Raw genomic sequence first — 5676 nt, forward strand, 5'->3', positions numbered from 1 at the left:
AAGAAACTGTGGTACATTTATACAATGGAGTATTACTCTGCTATAAAGAAGAATGAAATAATACCATTTGGGAAGATATGGATGGACCTAGAGACTATTATGTTAAGTGAAATAAGTCAGTTGGAGAAAGACAAATGCCATATGATTTCACTTATATGTGAAATCTAAAAAACTGAATGAATGAGCAAAGTAAACAGAAGTGGTCTCAGTGATATAGAGGAACAACTGTTGGCTTCTAATTGGGAGGGGGTGGGGATAAAGGAGAAGGGGAAGGGATTAGACAGCATAAATACATAACTACAATATTGCCACAGGGACATAAAAGACAGTTCAAGGAATATAATTAATAATGTTGTAAATATTTTGTAGGGTGTCAGATGGTCACATGTCTTGCTAGGGAGACCACATCATGGATGGGGTAGAGGCTTGATCACTGCACTGTACATCTGAAACTGATGTTATATAATATTGTATGTCAACTATAAGTGAATATATATATTGTCATGGGACATGGAGTATAGTGTGTGAGTGGAGTCAAGGGAATTGTAATAGATATGTATGGTATTGGGGGGAAGTGGGGTGGCGGATTGGGGGAGGGGGTTTGTCACCTCGAGGAGTAAAAAGTATAACTAGTGCACTGTGTTGTACAGCTGAAACTAATTCTAAAAAAATGTGTATTTCACAATAAAAAATAATTTTAAAAAAAGCATAAATAGAGAGAGAGAACAAAAAAGGGGATGACAAGACGAGCCAAGAGGAAATATTTGGAAATCCCAGATCCAACAAAGGACTCATATACAGAATATATAAAGAACACTCTAAATACAACATTAAGAAAATAATCTGATTCAAAAACTGGCAAAAGACTTAACAGACACTTCACCAAAGAAGATGATATGGATCTAAAAACACATGAAAAGGGGGCCGGCTGAGTGGCTCAGTTGGTTAAGAGCGCAAGCTCTGAGCAACAGTGTCACCAGTTCGATTCCCACATGGGCCAGTGAGTTGCACCTGAGCTGGGCTGCCACTGAGCTGCCAACAGGTTGTAGGATGGCTCAGCTGATGAGAGTGCATGCTCCTAACAACAAGGTTGCCGGTTCAACTCCCGCATGGGATGGTAGGCTACACCCACCCTCAACTAAGATTGAACACAGCACCTTGAGCTGAGCTGCCCTGAGCTGCCAATGGGGAACTGGATGGCAACTGGACTTAGAGTTGAGCTAGTTGCGCCCTCCAAAACTAAGATTGAAGGACAACAACTTGGCTGTTCCCCTTCCCCAATTCCCCAACACTGTTTCCCTTCTCCAATTGCCCAACTCTGTTCCCTTTCCCCAACACTTTCCCTTCTCCAATTGCCCAACTCTGTTCCCTTTACCCAATTCCCCAATAAAATCTTAAAAATAAATAAATAAAGTAATTAATTAATTAAATAAAAACACATGAAAAGATAGTCAACATCGCTAGCCATTAGTGAAATTCAAGTTAAAATCATAATGAGATATCACTACACTTTAGAATGACTAACATGAAATATACTGACAATACCACGTGCTGACCAGGATATGATGCAGTTAGAATTCTCACACTTTTCTGGTGGGAATAAAAACTGGTACTCTGGAAAGGAGTCTGGCATTTCTTACAATAGGACCCAGCAATTGCACTCCAGGATATTTATCCTATAGAAATGTAAACTTATGTTCACACACAAAAAACCTGCATATGAATATTCATAAGAGCTTTATGTGTCATAGCCAAAAACTAGAAATAATTCAACATCCTTCAAAGGGTGAAATGATTAAACAAATTGTAATATATTCATACAATGAATTATTACTCAGCAATAAAGAGAAACAAGTTACTGGTGCAGGAAACAAGAGGAATGGATCCCCAGGGACTTAAGCTGAGTGAAAGAAAGCTAATCTCAAAAGGTTACATACTCTGTGATTCCATTCATATAACATTCTCAAAATAATAAAATGGTAGAGGTGAAGAACAATTAAGAACAGATAGGAAAGGAAAGGGAGTTTGTAATTATAAAATGGCACCATAGAGAGTTTCTTTGTTGTGACAGACCACTTCTGTCTCTTGATTGTGAAGAGGGTTATATCCATCTGCACATGTGATAAAATGTAATGGAATTATACACAAAGTCACAGCAAAAAAAATGAGTAATACAGACACTGGTAAAATAATGAGCCAATTCATTTCTTAGTTTTGATATGCACTTTAATTATGTAAGATGTCACCATTAGGGGACACTGTGTAAGGGGACGCTGGACTTTGCCATGCTAATTTTACAACTTCTTGTGAATCCATAATAATTAAGAAATTAAAAGTTTTAAAAAAGAAAGAAACCGCTCTTTCCACCTGGAGTGGAGCCATAGGCATCTTGGGACAACTGGCACAAGCGCCGCCAGACCAGGGACGAAAGAAAGTCCTATCACAAGAAGTGAAAATACAAGCTGGGACACCCTGCTGCCAACACTAATATTGGCCCTGGCTGCGTACACACAGTCTGTGCGTGGAGGCAGCAAGAAGTACCATGCATTGAGGCTGAATGTGAGGAACTTCTCCTGGGGCTCTGAGTGTTGTACGTGCAAAACGAGGATTATTGATGTTGTCTACAATGCACCCAACAACAAGCTGGTTTGAACCAACACCCCAGTAAAGAACTGCATTGGTGCTCACTGACAGCACAATGCTCCCACAGTGATACGGAGTCCCACCATGCACTGCCCTTGGGCTGCAAGAAGGGGACCAAGCTGACTCCTGAGGAGGAAGAGATTTTAAACAAAAAACAATCAAAGGAAATTCAGAGGAAATATAATGAAGGAAAAAGAATGCTAAAATCAGCAGTCTTCTAGAGAAGTGGTTCCAGCAGGGCACACTTCCTGTATGTATCGCTTCAAGGCCAGGCAGCAGAGTAGAGCAGATGACTATGTACTAGACTAGGGCAATGACCTAGAGTTCTATCTGAGGAAAATTAAGGCCCATAAAGGAACATAAATCCTCTCGTTCCTGTCTCACTCCATGTAAAAGGTGATTTTTACAACATGATATTGGTAAAAGTGAACTGGCATCTTAAGACGCTTAACCATAGAGCTGAGAGGACTATGGGTAGAGATGGGCCACTTATTAACTCTCTAGTCCTAACATCCTGTTAAACTTTGTGGTAACTTCTGGGGGAGGGATGCTAATAAATAGAAGAGCTATCTTGGAACTGGGGCTTTTCTTCTTCATGTAGGGAGCCGGCTGGAGAGCCGGTTGGATGTGTGCATTTGCACACTCTTGGGGTGACCTTGTTTCTTTTTATTTTCCTGAATAAATGGCTCTTTTGGTGGATTTTATGGAGAGTTATTTTTTGTCAGTCAACAATATATAGATGATGTATTACAGAATTGTACACTTGAAACTTATGTAACTTTATTAACAGTTGTCACCCCAATAAACTTTAATTAAAAAAATAAAGGTGTTTTGTGTTCTGTGAAAATAAATAAATAAATAAATAAATAAACAATAAATAAGAAGGAAAGTTGGCTAGTTAAAGCTATTCCCTAATGTTCTAACACTTACATGGACTTTCTTTGCTAAGACTATTTGCCCAAGTGTGACTTTCCCAGATATAAACCTTGCCATTAGGGTCTCTATAAATCTTGAGGAGCTCCTAGACTGAAGAAATGGAACACTGAATGTTTGGGCAGATTCTTCCCCCTAAAACAAAGGTTTTTAACCTGGGGTCCATGACCAGCCTTCTCAAGTCTGTCAATGCCCTCTGATATTTTAGAATGGTGTGTTTGTGCTTATTTAGAAGCTGTACTCACAAATGACAAAATATTTGTCAAGTACTTACAGTTACATTTAAAATTAAACACTTACTGGTCCCAGAACTCAAGTATTATACTTCTATCCAAATATAATTTTACTGTTGACAGTTTTTGTGTATTCTTCCAGAAAAAAAAGACACAAATGGTAGCAGACAATATATACAGTTTTTTTTGCTTTCCACACTTAACAATACATCATGACATCATTCCACATCAGCACTACAGCTCTACCTCTTACTTTTAAATAGCTGCTTAGTGCTCTTACTATTAGTAGATGAACCACAGTTTATTTACCCAAATTTTAATGATGGACATTCAGTCTTTTGCCATCATGAAAAAAATTCTGCAGTAAACATCTTTATATGCTTATATCATGACATGCTTATTTACCATGTACCTATATGGGAAGTTCCTAGCAGTGGTGTTGTTGGGTCAAAGACACCTGCACGGTCAATGCTGATGCACAACACAGAACTGCCTTCAAAAAACCTGTATCAACCTTCCTCCAACAGTGGAGGATAGCACCTCTTTCTCCTTAGGCTTGCCAACCATGAGCATTGTCAGACTTGAAAAAATTTTGGCCATTCTAGTAGATAACAAATGGCATCACCTGTTTATTGCTGGAGGCAACTATTGGGTTGTTGGAAAAGTCATGACGCATTTTTGCAACGAAAAACTAGAAAAAATACGTCATGACTTTTCCAACAGCCTGCTAGTTTTGAATGATTATGATTCTTCTGCAGTCTCTCTAAACTTTTCCTTTTGTCTGTTATCATTTATTTATTAATTTTAAAGATTTTATTGGGGAATTGGGAATGGGGAACAGCCAAGTTGTCCTTCAATCTTAGTTGTGGAGTGCACAGCTAGCTCAGCTCCAAGTCCAGTCGCACCGTTCGACTCAAGGTGCTATGTTCAATTAGTTGTGGGTGGGCATAGCCACCATCCCATGTGGGAGTCGAACCAGCAGCCTTGTTGTTAAGAGCATGTGCTCTATCCCCTGAGCCACCTGGGCGTTGGCTCAGCTCAAGGTGCCAAGTTCAGTCTTTAGTTGCGAGCAAGCATAGCCCACCATCTAAAATGGGCAACCTTGTTGTTAGGAGCACGTACTCTCACCAGTTGAGCCATCCTGATGCCTGTTTGCAGCTCAGTGGAAGCTCGGGTGCAGCTCACTGGCTCATTTGGGAATTGAACCGGCAACCCTGTTGCTCAGAGCCCACACTCTTGAGCAAGCTCTTAACCAACTAAGCCACTCAGCCAGCCCCCTGTTGTCATTTATTTTAAATAAACATGTGTATTGCTTTATCTTACACAAGTAATAAATAACATCAAACCATATAGTAGTATAGCGAGTATAAAAGGGGAAGTCCCTCTTCTTTTCCCAAATCCTATCAAGTCCCACTTCCCTCCTTGGAGCTGCAGAGACATTGCTGTGTGATCAGGAGTTTCACTGTGCTAAATGCAAGTGCATCACGCACTCGTTCTGATTCCTCTCATTTGGGATTGGAATGCTTGTGATGGGGCACAACTGAGGTTCAGCTTTACAATATCCAGGAAGAAAGGGGCTGCTGAGCACATCAACAGTAATAAAGGTTGCAGAGAAAATGGCTAAACAATGTATGTGGGGAAGATGACTAAATTTACAAAATGGCTTAAAAGTCCTTCAAAAGCTTCAGAGGGATTATTTCCCTGCAACAAATATGCAAACAATAAGTACTATGTTTATTAAATCTGAATCCAGAAGCACTTTGAGGAACCAAAGCCTACAAAGCCTAGTTAATTAATTTTCTATGCGCTTTGAAAGCATTGAGATGGTGGAGAGAGAGAGAGAGAGAGAGAGAGAGAGAGAGAGAGA

The 5676-nt window shown here is 39.8% G+C and overlaps 1 pseudogene; it reads left to right on the plus strand.

Moving 5' to 3' along the window:
- Nucleotides 1-2384: 2384 nt before the first annotated feature.
- LOC109376025 (40S ribosomal protein S8 pseudogene) lies at nt 2385-3006 on the plus strand (annotated as a pseudogene).
- Nucleotides 3007-5676: the final 2670 nt, after the last annotated feature.

Source organism: Hipposideros armiger, unplaced genomic scaffold (genome assembly GCF_001890085.2).
Source record: "Hipposideros armiger isolate ML-2016 unplaced genomic scaffold, ASM189008v1 scaffold_1032, whole genome shotgun sequence".
Lineage (NCBI taxonomy): Eukaryota > Metazoa > Chordata > Mammalia > Chiroptera > Hipposideridae > Hipposideros > Hipposideros armiger.